The 15,034-nt window shown below is 40.9% G+C and overlaps 1 long non-coding RNA gene across 1 annotated transcript; it reads left to right on the top strand.

The window, feature by feature from the left end:
* The first annotated feature begins 4,539 nt into the window (after positions 1 to 4,539).
* LOC106628586 (uncharacterized) lies at positions 4,540 to 9,160 on the top strand. Its single transcript, XR_001332003.2, has 3 exons — positions 4,540 to 4,588; positions 6,925 to 6,968; positions 8,934 to 9,160. It is a non-coding gene; the product is annotated as an uncharacterized LOC106628586 (long non-coding RNA).
* The last annotated feature ends 5,874 nt before the right edge of the window (positions 9,161 to 15,034 follow it).

The raw sequence follows: 15,034 nt of genomic DNA, 5'->3' as shown, positions 1-15,034 counted from the left end.
AGAGTGTGGGGCACCTCTTGATGCCTTGGAATGGCTACCTAGGACAGAGGCTAAACAGAGTTAAAAGAATAAAGTAGGGATGTATTAAAAGCCTTCAACAGAAGCGCCTTGGGCAGGTGCGATGCAAATGCATCGCAGAGGCTACACCCAAGGTGGGTTGTGGTCACGAGTTTTTTAGACAGACAAAAGTTTGGTCTGTTTGCATATCAGAAGTAAATTCAGGTAATGAAGTCATATTCTCCCAGTTTGTAACCCCCTAATTCACTTTTGTTTATACTTTTTGGGGTCTGAGGCTGTGATGGTGACCTTGGTTCTCAGGCCTGGAAGGATTACTTTGTCTGACCAAAGAGTGAAGAGAGCTTACTAACACTCTATATGAAGTTCAGAGTTATGCACTAGTGCAGTACAGGATCTGAAAAATATAAAAGCTAAAACTTAAAGCATCATCCTTCTACCCAAATTTATTGGTCCTTGAACTACAGACAGTGAAGAACAGTGCCTAAACCAGCACTGTACAACCTGCTTGGCCTAACCTGTATGCAGCTATATAAGTTGCACTTTTAAATAACAACAGCAAAAAACAAACCCCAAGGGTATGGCATTGCAGGTGGGGAGGAAAAACAGCTTTGTTTTCCTTTTCTAAATTGGTTTGGATAATAGTTACTGCAAACTGAAACTTAAGAATGACTATTGCAAGCTCCAACAAATCACAGTTTCTGTCTTGTTTCAAGTGGATCAATAATTGTTAACTTTTTTGTCCCTCCATTTTTACAAATTCATAAAGTTAATTTCTGCCAGCATGATGACATGGCAGCATTAGGGCAAGCTTTTTATTTTATATTTCCTGCAAAGCTTTCATGAAATTCTTCTCTAATCTATAAAGCAAAATAAAGTCCCTTTTGGAACCTCTGACACAAACCATGTGATCAGTCCAGCAATAATCTTATCAGGCTGCCATTGTACTTTACACAAGCACCAGCAAAGAGGGACAGCTGGCATTTATTTTTAAACCTAGACATGACCGTGAGAGCTGGAAGTGCTTGGGGATGAGTTAGTCATGGTTCACAATGATAATCTTTGTTAATGAAGCTCCAAGCAGGCTTCTACCCAGAAGTAGTAATGAGGTGCAGAAATGTTTACAAGTCCATAGAGAATTCATTAACCAATCTCCTTTAGCAAAAGAGCTGGAGGAGTCTGCGGGATTTGAAAGATGGTATTTTTACCAAGGAAAAAGTTAAAATACCAGGCTGACAGTACACATGTAGGCAGAAGCTGGTCTCATTAGGTGATTGCTGACTATGCTTGTAAAAATCTTGCATTCAGCTGCCCCCTTTCTTGCCTGTTGAGGGGGCAGAAAGGTGGATGTCAAGCTTATGTTTAAAGTTACCTGCAATTTGGAAATCTCTTCAATTTTCTTGGTGACAATATAGAAATTCCATGCCCACAGTGCCAAGTTTCTCCATGACAGCTGCCTCCTCCCACCTCCATTGGTCAGTGATCCAGAAATCAGGCCCTCTGTGACACAGGGCCCAGCAGCTAGTTATGGGGAAGGACAATCTACAGGTGGGTCACCACTTGTACATGTTTGAGTCATCATTTCTGAATAGGCAATGGCATTACGCAGACATCAGAGAGGCTGAGTGGATGTCCACACCTGGAAGGTTAAAGCAACTAAAAAGCTATTTGATTCCATGCCTGGGGCTAACAGTGACAGATGAGATATCTTCCCAAGGGGTCATGGCATAGGAGGGATAGCACATTGCAGAAGCAAGACATCCAAGATCTTGGACATTCAGTTGCTGATAAATAAAAGCAGATATCTTCTGACTCCTAAGCCTGCCACAGGTATGAGGGATCATGAAAACAAAGGTCTCTAGATGTTGTCTATGCTTGAGACTTTGAGGAAAATGCAAAAGCTATGTAAAATGCATGTGAATGTGTGAATTTCTGTCCTTCTTGCTACTCAAAAAACAGAGTTACTGAGCCGCATTTGGCTGACACAGACATACAGCACTAACAAATTCCACATGCTGCAATCCTGCCCCAGGAACAAACCCTTTCTGAAGTCAAAAGCGATACACCCTGCTCTGCCCCAGCACTGAGCTCTCCCTGCTTGCAGAGGTGCTGCCTCTCATGCACTGACATGCTGACATGGGATGCTGACACAGGAGATCAAGGAGGTGTGATCTGCCCTTGCTTACATCAAGGAACAGCATTGCTTTGACATATGGGCATTTTCTTTATCCCCGTGAAGGGCTGGTACTAAGCAGGAGTGCAGATAGGTATTTGGAGCCAAGGTTGCACATTGCTATCTGGACTTTGGGCTCAGCATTCCTTAGAATACATTCTGACCCTCAGGTTGCATGAGAGCTGTACAGAGCCAGAGCATCAGGGTAGTGACTACCATCTTCCCAGCTAATCCTGAAGGATGATTATCAAGAAGATAAAACCATAGTCTTTTCAGCAGTGTACAGCAGAGGTAACTGTAAAAAGTTGCAGTAAAGCAGATTCTGGCTAGACACAAAAGTAAAATAATTTGCCTTGAGGGTGGTGAAGCAGTGGAGCACGGTGCCAAGAAAGACAGCGGAATGTTCCCCCTTGGGAGCTTTCAAAACCAGGCTGAATAAGGCCCTCATCAACTTGACCTGTTGCTGAAGGTAACCCAGCCTTGTACAGGAAGCTGGACATGAGGTTTCTAGTGATCCCTTTCTGCCCGTACCTGTCAGTGTTTCTGCTTTTTTGCCCTCCTGAAGTTCTGAGTAGCTTTTACAATTCCTTTCATAGCATCTTTCAGATTGGGAGAAAGACTTGTTAAGAATGTTGCATTTAAACTAGAAAATAACATCTTGATTTTCTTGTGTAGGAGAAGGAAGAAAATGTCCGGAATTTCACAAAGATTTTGTGGCCGTTTTTGCAGCATATAGAAATTCAACATGACCCAGCTGCCTTTTGGTTATTTGTATGTATTTATAAAGCAGAGGCATGGTCTCTTGGTTTGTTTATTTTTTACAAGATTACGTGCCTAAATTCTGTCCAAAACACACAAAGCTTCAAATGTCTACCACCACAGCTGTCAACAGGCAGTTGGTTCTGAATTACATATTTAAGGGAGAGATTTGCTTTACCTTCTTTCTATGTCTTTTTCTTTTTAATTTCTTTTTCTTTTTCCCCTTACATTTCACATTTTTGAAGAAGTTCCTTAGTCTTGATTGCATTACAGTAAATCCTTTCAAAAATTTAAAATCACTCATTGCAAATACTGCTGAGAGAAATGATGGATTTGTCTTTACAAACAAGCAGTGGGTCTTACCTGAGAGAAAAAAAAAAAATAGGGAAAGATTCCACTGACAGATGAATGGAAAAAAGATATTTGCCTTTACAAACAAACTGTATGTTTGCTGATAAATGAAACTGGATATTTAAAGATGAAAGAGACAGTGGGGGAACACTATAAATTCCATGAGAATTAAAACTTAAGAGGGAGAGTTGTACATTAGAGGGGAATCTTTATCAGGCATTCCGGAAAGTCTGCACCACTCAAGTAGCTCAGCCAGTGGGGAAAGAGAGGACATGTGGCTGTGAATTTAGGATAAAAAGGAGGCTGCATCCTCCAAAAATTGGAGAGACCCCAGGGGAATGCCCCATGGCCTCTCCCTTTATAAGGTAAAAGGACTCCTCTGTCTCCTTTTTGACATAAAAACCTCTGGTGTTTGTGGATTAATTTTCCTGACACTGGTCACCTGCAGATGACCCCAAATGGGAACAGACCAGTCAATGTGCTCAAGGGCATGCTGTGGAGAGGCTGGGACAGGATGAGAAAGGGGTCAGATTGCAAGGGGCAGCCCTGCCCCAGACAGGCAGAGCCCAGCAGTGATGCACTGGAGCCAGGGGCAGGTCTGTGCCCTGGCATGCAGCAAGCTGAGCCAGGCCAGTGAGGCTGGAGGTAAACATAAGCTTTTTTCCCTGACACACACAGCACAGGGAGGAGAAACCACCTCTGTCCTTGGAGATTTCCAAACCTTAGCTGGACAGAGCCTTGTGCAACAACATCTGATCTCATTCCTGACCCTGCTTGGAGCAGGAAGTTGGTCTTACAGACCTCTCAAGGTCTCTTCCCCTCCTTGCTACTTCTGTTTTACTTTGTTTTGTTTCCTTGCAAGTCTCTGGAGAGAATTATTACATAGATACAAAGCATATACATGACTTATATTCAGACTGGAGTAGACATTAATTTTTTTTCGAAGACCTTGTCCTTCCAACGTTTTGCCAGATGCTCACAAAAACCAGTAAATTGAGGAGATAAAAAGAAAAAAACAAATAAAAAACAAAACAAAACAAAATCAGAACAAAACAAAACACGAAAACTCCAAACTTTCATGTCCTTCCCCATTCCAGGAACTTGGAAAAGTCAGCTGGGAAACAGATGAGTTAGCCAATATTACACGATGTAATATTAAGAAAGGAAGGTTAAACATCACATCAGCTGAGTCTCCCCCATCAGCCAGTTCAATGAAATTGGAAACCACAGACATTTTTCAGCTATTTACAGAGCTAAAGCCTCAAAGCCTTCAGAGACGCTCTATCTAAGGTAAATTAGATACATCACGTCTTTTATACTAATGCTTGGTCTGCTGACAGCTATCAGGTGATAATTTGTTAGCCTTTTAATACCAACAATGCTGAAAAACTATCATGTGGAGTGTTATAGCTGAATGAGTGAGTATTTTTCTTTAAACTTCCATTACGTCTACAAAGGAGAAGTATTTTGTTTTACTCTGATTACTCAGTGGGTACCTTAAGGTTTTGCTGATTTCCCTATTAATCCTAATTCTTATAAGAGAGGATGTAGATTTTAGTTTCTAAATCTAATATAGGGAGAGTAGCTCTGAGAATTAGAATAGGCTCTTTGATTTTTATTGGGACTTTTGATTCTCTACATGAGACAGCATGAGCTTGGTCACTATGACTCAGGTTTAAGATCAATTTTTTTTATGGGATTCTTAACTACACAGCATAAGGAGTTACTTTCTGGTTAGCAGCCAAACACTGCAGGCTGACCTGAACATAAGTGGCTTTTGTTTTTCCTCGGCATATTTCTCTCCTTACCCTCACAGGACATGTGGTTGAATCACTTGACTGTTTGGAGACAGGAAAAGCTGTCCAAAACACAGCGTGATGAATTGCAAGGATGCCCCTCATGGGAGCAAACTGCTGACCCATAGACCGTTCTGTGCTGGATGCTGTTTGGAAACCTGCCAGCAAAGGCAGGCTAGTTTTGGGGCAGGGGCCACTGCCTCCTACGTGACCAGCAGACTGTACATTTACAAACACTGTTGTGCCCAGCTTTAACCTGAGCTCAAGCTACAGTACATGAGCCAGAGCTGCCTGGGAATCTGCTTGCTTTTGACTGAGGCTGCTCCCTAGATTGACAGTGAGCAAATTTTTCCCAGTATTTTCTAGAATTAACCATAACAGAGAGTATAAATCTATTAACTATTTTTTTTTTGTGCTGATTATCATTAAGTTATTTAACAAATAGCTGGATATGAAATACAGAAACATTTTTCTTGGAATATAATCTTTGTTTTTGAAGTTACAAGATCTGCTATTTTGTTAGTATCTTCTTGGTGTTTTTCAATTAGAGCTGCACCACCAGCAAGCATGTCAGCTCTGCAAAGGGATTTTCACAGCATCCTCTTCCCTTGCATGTCATTTCTGCATTTTCTGACAAAAGGAAACATATCAACAATCTAGGGACTGAAAGAAACAAATCCACTTTGACATTCTTACAATAAGGAAAAAGTATCCATATCTGGTGAATATTAATTTAGAATCACAGAAAAATTTTTACTTCAGCTATTAAAACTCTAGAAAGATAAAATCAGATTTGTTTGTTGGAAATATTTATTTCTAGGATCAGGTGTCATATGTCTTCATTTGGTGAATCTTTTATTTAATTTGAGGCTTTAAGAGATGGAAATAGGATTTGGTGCAAGTTTCATATATCTCTGTAATTAGCACTCAAAAATAATAGGATTATGAGTAAACACTATGAAACAAGAGGGAATTTTTTATTCTGACATAATTGTTCTAAGAAATTTAATTAATTAATGAACACTTTTCTTCATATGAGTTCTGTGTATTTCTGTTAGCAGAATAACAGATACAACGTTTGCTACTTTGTCATATAGCATTTTAATAATTAATATTTAGTTTTGGTAACAAACCATACAAAATAATGTTTTTTATTTATATACTCCACGAACAAATAAATTTTGCGCTTGGGCTGCATTTATTTTCTTGTGGTTAAGCATTTCCACTCTAAGCAGGAGGAATATGCTTCACAAAAAATGTAGGTAAATAACAAAGCTGTTCCTAAAAGAAACAGTAATTCACTATTACCATTTGCCTGGAGAATAATTAGAATTATTTCTGGTTTAAAATCTTTGGTAAATATTGCTTCTAAACCTGTCTGGAAAGAGTAGTAGCCATAGAACTAGACCAGCTGATAACTGATATTCCACCTGCAGACGTTCTACCTTTCTGTTTGGATTAGTTCATCATGAGGTTGAAATACAGCTGGAATATTTATTCCTGCTCATAACAAACATTCTTAAGGGACTTTTATGTTGAATATTTTTGAAGTCTTCACAGGAATGTGGAACACTAGTGAAATCACATTTAGCACAGGTTTGGACACTACAAAATGTCTTATGTTGAATAAGAAAATGTAAAATATGATTTCCAGAGATCAAAGCTCTTTCAGATGTTCTTCTTGCTAGTACAGGCAGCTGTTACAGCACCCTGTTAAATAGAAGCATTTTTTCAGGTATCACTGGGAACAATCGATAAAATAAACCTTATTTCTCTTTCTTCAAGTAGATATATAAATTTTATTGACAGAATTACACTGTTTATCCACAGTGTTATAGAGGAAGGCAACCTGGACTCTGAAATGGCTTTATCAGGTAAACATTTTTGAAGTTCTGTCTCTTTCAATACTTTTCAAATGATGATTTAGCTTTGTGAATGCTTCTCTTTGGTCTTTCTGCTACCAGACTTCTAAGAGATGGATAATTAGCGTAGAAAAATATTGACCCTTTTGATTTCACTGCTAGTCAAAACAATCCAGTCCTGACTAAACAGCACAATCCAGAACTAGCTGATGTTCAGTAAAGACCTAAAAAGTAATTTACCCTCGGATTGACTCTGTGTCGAGATGAAAAACGAGGCATGGGACCACCAGGCTTTGAGACAATTTATTGCTCAAGCAAGCCAGATAAGATAGCAGTCTCCAAGGCATGAGATTTCAAGGAGCAACAAGTCAGCCATAGCTCAAGGTAGCCATGGGTTCCTTCTTCACACAGCAATATATAAGGTTTTGGTCCAATAGACAGTTGGCACAAAACTTGTTTTACTTCTTAACCTATCACCTTTGCATATAATTTTGCTGCAGTGAGTCTGACTCTTAGCCAGTAAGCTGACAGGTCACGTACTCCTACACACATCTCTATCACAGCTTCTAGATCCTTAGCCTACTCTATAACACATTATTACAGCCTAAACCTCAAACTATTTTATTACCTAATATAATTTCTGACCTACTCTAGGCATATTCTTACTTCTAACTATAGAGATATTAGTTTATAATTTCTCTACCCAATGTCTGTGTACCTTCATCATGACATTAACCCAAGCTCTTTCCAAGGCTTCAGATTGAACCCTTCAGCATCTGTGGAAGTTCCATTTCCCACAACTCTGCTAACAGAATATCACAATTCTCACTACAGTTTTTAAAAATCTTTCCAAGGATACAATTTGTCATTTTTATTGTACTAGACCCTTGAAGTCAGCAAAGAATAATTTTCCTTTAGTGCTCAGCAGATGTGCATGAGCTTCACAGACCTCTCTGGCAAATTATGGTCTTTAATTAGAAATAATTTTAAGGTAAAGAGCAACTTTGCTGTAGGATGACTCTAACAATGACTTCTGAAGAAATATTTTTTAAGACTGAAAGTTTCAGTCCATTTTTCAAAACTGTTGTGGAAGCAACTACTACTACTACTATTACTACTACAATAAGAACTACTGGTACCCTCAGTTGGTTGTGGAAGTGACCCCAGATCTGGACTTCAGCATGAATCTGGAAATCACTTCTGACATTATTTTACACTTAATTTTGTAATACTATTTGTAACTATTCTGATATTTTCAGTAGCAATTGAACTTGGAATTCACACTCTTGGTGCATTTCTGCAGCTTATTGCTTACTAGAGGTTCTTCTATGACCTTTTTGCTCCTTTTTCTCTGAAATTCTTTTTAAGTATCACCTTCTCCCTAAGTGTTTTCCTCTCTCTGGCTATAAGGCATACAAAAGTCTATCACAGGAATTAATTGTAAAGCATTGCTAATCTCCTCTCTGTAGACAGACTGCTTTATTTCAGGAACTGAGATGAGTAGAGGATACATCCAGGAATTTATTTTGCCTGGTTTAACTGGGACTCATAAAGAGGTGAAGAAAGCAGAAATCTGTCATGCTGGATCTCCAGTGGTCCAGTCAGCTGTCTCTGCAGCAGCAGGAACATAAATCCTTGCAGAAATGGGCTGGCTGGTACCTCCTGCATGGTGGTCTGACCCATAATCCTTCCCATCCTCCACAACATCCAGCATCCAGAGCAATACAGTGGGTCAGAACTATTTGCATTTACCCCTCTCTGTACTGTTCGAGACCTGTGCAGGTCTGAACTGAGAAGCAATTAATCAGGAACAGCCTCATGGGGATCTGATCCAACCTCATCTACCAGAGACAAAAGGAGGATACATTTTTTCTATTGATTGGAAATAGGATTTTAAGAATCTAACTAATTTCCATCCTTGTAAAAAACATAATTGTTTTTTCGTTCTCTTTCATTTAACATTTCCATTTCTGCCAGAGTCAAGAGCCTTGATGCAGCTGGAGCCTGCTCTATTCATTCTATTTACCTGAATACCTTCAGGACAAAGGAAGTCTACCACTGCAGCAGTGTATTCCTGGTTCTCTCTATATGCTCTGCCATAAATGAGGACTGATCATGGTCATCAACTAAGCATAACACAGCGTTATAAAATGGAATTCGTTCAATCTCTCCACGGCATTTCCAGATTATAGCATTAACCTTTCTAAAGCACTCAGTGATTATTACTCAGTATTATTTTTAAATACTCCATGTTTCAAAAGTTTACAGTTTTCTGGGGTTTTTTTTCAGCATCTTTCTCCAATGCAAAATACAAATAAAAAGTCCATGACTCTCCAAGTTAACCATTTTTTCAGTCCTTCACCAAATTTAGGAAACAGTGTTGACAAAGCTTTGAATTGTAAATGTTTTTCTGCAGATATTACCTTGGTTTTCCTAACCCAAAACACCCTGAGCCAACAGCAGGGAGCTGCCATTCTGCTGCCAGACCCCGAACGCCTCCCCCACAGAATAGCAGATGTGAGCACTCAGCACACCTCATTCTGTTCCCAGAGATCACAAGGGAAAGGTGCCGCAGGAAGAACCGGAGCAGATGACAAACCACAGAAATGTTCAGGTGGGGATGAGCCAGGAGATGGGGATCACCCTGGCTCCCCTACACACGCCGCAGCAGAGGCGGGCGACCGCAAGGCAACCTAGGAACGATCGGTACGAGAAGCAGCAAGACGCAGGAGAGTTTAAAGGTGGAGTTCCTGACGCAGAGGAGCTCTGCAGCTGGAACCGGGGCCCTTCAGGCCCTGCTCCGACACAGAAATCACCCGACGGGCGCCAGCTGCCTCCGTGCGCGTCCCGTGGCTGCGAATGGCGCTCGCAGGGTGAGGGCAGGGTGGCAGGTCACTTGCTGGCACAGAGGAGACCCAGAGGTCCCAGCCGAGGTCCCCTAAAGCGCATCTCCCCGCTTTTCTCTTTCTTTCCTCGCCTAGGGCCGTTTCACTTCAGAGACACGCTGGCCCTGGGCAGTGCTGGCCCTGGCAGAAAGGCCCGTTTGCGCAGCAGAGCTCAGGCCCCCGAGGCCCAGGAGCCGGGCCCGCAGCAGGCCCGGGGCACGGTGCAGGCAGAGCCGGGCCTGGCCGGCGGCTTCATCCGCACTGCCGGCCTCGCTGAGCTCACACCTTTCTCACGATGAGCAGGATGCTGTGACACTCAGCCACAGTGCAGGGAAACAAAGGCCGCAGTCAGCAGAGAATCACATGAGTCGGATTTCCAGAAATGACCAGTTCTGTTGCCAGATCCCACTGATTGTGGCTTCAGTTCTAAGGAAATTGAACAAGAAGGCCCAAAAAACCAAAACCATATTGCATTTTGTTTTCAGATTACTTAAAAAGAATTAACAGCTTCTATGTGATGCTGGATGAATTGATGAAGATAAAATAAAAGCTCTTAGCCTTGATGCTGTAGAAAGATTCACAGCAGTTTGAAGAAGACAAAGTCTACTCCTCTCCTGATGGCTTTAGGATTAAGTAGTCTGTCATTCTGTGGTTTGCCTTGATTTGCTCACCCATTGATATTTCCTGAGCTAAATTAAAACAGATTTACCATAGAAATTAAAAAAAGGGGGGGCGGGGGGGGGGGGGGAAGGCAGAATAGGTATCTCAAATAATAGGCATCTCAATTTTTTAAGTTTATATAATACTTGATGGTGAAGTAATGGCACCCTAAGGAAGAATGGGAATTCCATTCAATATGGCTTCAAAACAGCCTGGAATATGTTTGTTGGAGAGCTGCTGCTGTTAGACCAAACCAGAAAATTGTGCTCGGTTAGGGGGAGCAGATGCAGGAGGATGGAAGAGTGTGCATGAGGTGTGAGGGTTGTGTGAGGGAATGGAAGAACTGACCCTCTTACAGCAGAGCTACTTTGCAGCAAAGCTGGTGGAGGTGATCTGACTCTACTGGCCTACTAGATTTCCAGGCATTCATACCTGTGAAAAAAATATAAGGCTTTCCTATGAGACAGCAGGCATGCTTTTTTTGGACCTGAGCTTTTACTGGGACAGTGCCTGGGAAAAAATACTGCTTCTGGCCATGGGGCCTGGCCAAGGATCTGTCTTTGAAGAATTGCTTCAGAAGTGTTAACATCTGCACAAGATAGATTGTGGCTACAAATGGGATTTTCCTAAAAAATTTTGTGTTTTCTGGATGCAGAAAATCCAGTGATCTCTCTGTGTTTCTAAATGACAGACCATGGACCTATATAATGAGCCTGCATATCCTAAATGACATGGTCTGCACTACTGCTTTTGACAGTTTTATACACACACTACCTCAAGCTTCCCCTTTCAGAGTTTGTCCACTACAACCAGTGAGCTCACCAGCTGCTTATTGTTGCCAGACCTCCAGCACCAAAAAAAATAAAAGATTACGCTAGCATCCCCAGGCTGGTATTTGCACTGTGAAAAAACTACATAGAATGGAATGCTTGCCCTTGCCAGAGTCTCTGTGCAAGAACAGTCATTACCACCCATATTGCACAGAGGAGAAATGGAGACAGAGAGGGCATAACATTCACCCCAGGGAGGGGAAAGCTGAAGACCTGTGGAACAGTTCTATAGCGACTGCTCTGCTGGCAGTGTACTCACAAATTCCTCTACCACATGCTTTAACAGTACCTGTCCAGTTCTTTTAAACTGTCCAGCCTTTTAAAGGTGAATTGCAAGTCTCCATCTAGCAAAAGAACTTTATTTAGTTCCACATCACACAGAGATGTTGCAATGAAAAATATTCTATAATATTGTGTAATCAAACACATGGCGAAGGAAGCTGCATAAATATTGCATGCAGAACTAGAGCTGGACACAGATCTGTGATTGTATCCACTCTTCAACCCCTCTATATGTATATAATATATTTAAATATATGTATATCAAAGAGACACTGGGGGGCTAATAACCAAGAAACAAAATTTTAAAAATCACTACTAAGCAAACATTTTTATGGCTTAGGCATTATCCACCCCATTGGAGATAAAAATAATTGTTCTTTTTATGTATCTGCTTTAGCTTACACACTTTGGACTGCTCTTTGAAGCTTTCCTGCTGGAGAGTAAGTAAAAAGTCATTCTTTACTTGTAATGCCAGAGCTTTTTAGGCCTTCAGTTTTCTCTGGGGTACAGTAGCTGTACCCATTACTTTATTTTCAGTTCTGCAAAATTTACAGTAAACAAGAGGAGGTATTTCCCTTGATTCTCCTGTACATCCAAAACATCTCCAGACACCTCTGTCCTCAGGAAACCTAGTTTGTAAGTGTGTAGGTACCCAGATGCTTATGGGTGTTTGACTACCCCAGAAGAACAGCTAGCACCTAAAATACTTAGAGAACATTTGTTAAAATCCCAGTTGAATCAACCAGGCAGAGGGCCTTTGGATGTAATGTTAATGTTCAGAGGCAGTAGTATGAGATTTTAAAGGGATACCTTCCTATTTTTCCAGCTCTTCCCTTACATGGGGAAACTGTGAAGAAAAAAGATGGTTTTAAATCACTGGACTTTTATAGTTTGTACCTGAAAAAATGTCTGTTTATGTATGTTTCTGCAACCCTTTTGTAAAATTTTGTTTCTCAATAGGAAAAGGAGTGGGTTTGTTACAAAATTATCATTGTTCTTGTCAAAAAATTCCAAAGTCAGTACAAGTCCTTAGGTATATAAATACCAACAGCCATTTATGATCTGTAGAAAATAGTATGAGGCTGTGAAACTCAGCTGTATCAGATTTTGACCATACAAATTTCATACTTCTCAAAGTCACAGTCTCACAGAGACCCTTTGTGTGGGGAACAAGGCTGCTATAGGTCAGCAGTGCCAAATCAGGAGCTGATTTTTTGGTTCACAGACATCTCCCAAGCAAAACAAAATAAGAAAAGAGGAGACACTTTATTTCAACTTACAATGTTTTGAAGCTCTTTTTTTTTTTTTTTTTTTTACTAGAAGAAGAAGTTGTGAAAACAGAGGGCAGGTTACAGTGCCAGACAAAAAAATGGGTAAGGTGTGGTGGAATTCCACATGGCAAGACAGCAGGACAGCAGTCCCATGAGCATCAGAGGCTGCAGCTGGTCTTAACTGTGCCGTGTAGCATAGACTCAACCCAGCAGCTGGTATGCACTTCCTGCTCAAGTTTGTATCATGGGTCTGGCTATACTTGCAGATTGCTAGGGCAAAAGCACTGGCTTCATGCTTGTGTATAAAAATGGTGCAAACACCCTGCTTGCTTAAAAAACAAAAAAAACCCAAAAAAAACCCCAAAAAACCCAAAAAACCCAAAAAACCCCCAAAAACCAAAATAACAACAAAAAGGCCTTTCTTTCCTTAAAGGGATCACAGGGAGCTTAGCATTATTAGCACTGGAATATTATTAGCTGGGTGGATGAGGATGTGCTTTCTACAGTTACTGTGAAAGCCCAAAATTACAGTATTCAGGGTATATGAGGAGAGATCCTAATTGAAGCTCCTGCTCTCAGTCACCAAGAGAAAATCTGCCATTTGATAGATACCTGAACAACCAGGTTAGAATGGTGTCCACTAGTGCCTCCTTCCCATTAAGCTTTGCCAAATTTAAGTGAGGGGAAAATATTTTTGTATTTCTGGAAGGGGAAAAAAAAACATCTAATGTTTACAGGGAAAATTATGATCTCAGCTTTAACTTCAGGCTGCTTCAGCTGTCCCCACTCCTCCCACTACAACATTTTTTCTCTGTAGGTACATCTTTTTCTGGAGAAATACAATTTCTCCTGCTCCCCACATGAGCACATCCAGAGTGACCATAATGTTACAATCACTACAGCGGTGTTGTCAACTTGTAAACAACCTGTCTGGCTGGACCCTCAAACTGACTGCTAAACATGGCTGGCTATGAGGAACTGCAACAAAGAGGACAAAAAACAGCACAAAAAGCAGAAGTGGCGCATTCATCTGCTCCCAAATTCTGTCTGCTTGCTTTTCCTTGATCTCTTGAGCAATTCATTCCTCTCCTTAATCAAGTTCTTGTGATAGAGTTTCTTAGCAGTGGCCTCTCTCCAAAGTGATAATGGTCCTTCCCCACAAGAAAGTCTGTATTTTCTGCAAGTCACTTCACTGTGGACCAAAAATACGATTTTCAGCCACAGTTCAGCACTGTTTTCCAGTTGTCAGTGAGGTGCTTCTCACAAAGCAGGAGAAAGAAAAAATTACAATTTCACTAAACTTGGTTGCTTTTTATTTTCCTTACTGCTCCTCAGATCCAAAGGAGTTTCAGACGTTTGTCCTGCCATAGCCACAGTATTCCAATCACAACTGTATGCTAGAGTTTCTGATATTTCTAGTCTCATCTGTTTCCTTGTGTCACACACTAGGAGACAGAGACTATCAGAGGAAGCAGGTAACTCCACTGAAATCCCACAGGAAGTGCTCTCCTGCTCTGCCTCCCAATACCGTTTTGGAATTGTTGTGGAAAACAGAGTACTGTGGGTTTAGCTGGTGTCCAGTTTAAAGCAACAGAAACTGCAAAGCTCACACCAAGGCTGAAAGGAACTGTGCAGGTAACACTGCCTGCTGCAATGACACCAAATGTACCAGATGCAGACAGGGTGCTCTACTTGCACTCTTTAGATGAGTAGCTAAGGGATCTAGACAAGAGCTATGACCTCTTCCTCTTGCTGGGAGCCAGTGTCAGGCATGCAGCTACAGAGCACACATGGATATAATACCCTTCAGAATAGTATTCATACTAATAATTTTCACCAAACAGTTAAAAAATAAAAATGCATTAATTCCTACAGAATGGAAGATTTCCATTTTCTACCTACCCACTCTACTCACAAGCACAGTGGTGTATAAAAATCCATGGGAAATGCCCCTAATATTAACAAGCACTTTATATAACCTTCTCATTCAGCAATGTAATGTAAAATCAATCTGTAGTGTGAAAACCAGGTCTTGATCACAGACAGGTATGTGTGGCAGAACCATCTTTTAAACCACAAAAAATAGCTATCAGAAAAGAAAGGAATAGCACCATCTAAATCAGTGGTCACAATACAAAATTGACAGTCAA

This window comes from Pseudopodoces humilis, chromosome 4, assembly GCF_049639895.1.
Source record: "Pseudopodoces humilis isolate 2021_Gansu_Grassland_sample_001 chromosome 4, ASM4963989v1, whole genome shotgun sequence".
NCBI lineage: Eukaryota > Metazoa > Chordata > Aves > Passeriformes > Paridae > Pseudopodoces > Pseudopodoces humilis.
This window is presented reverse-complemented; position numbering and strand designations above follow the sequence as displayed.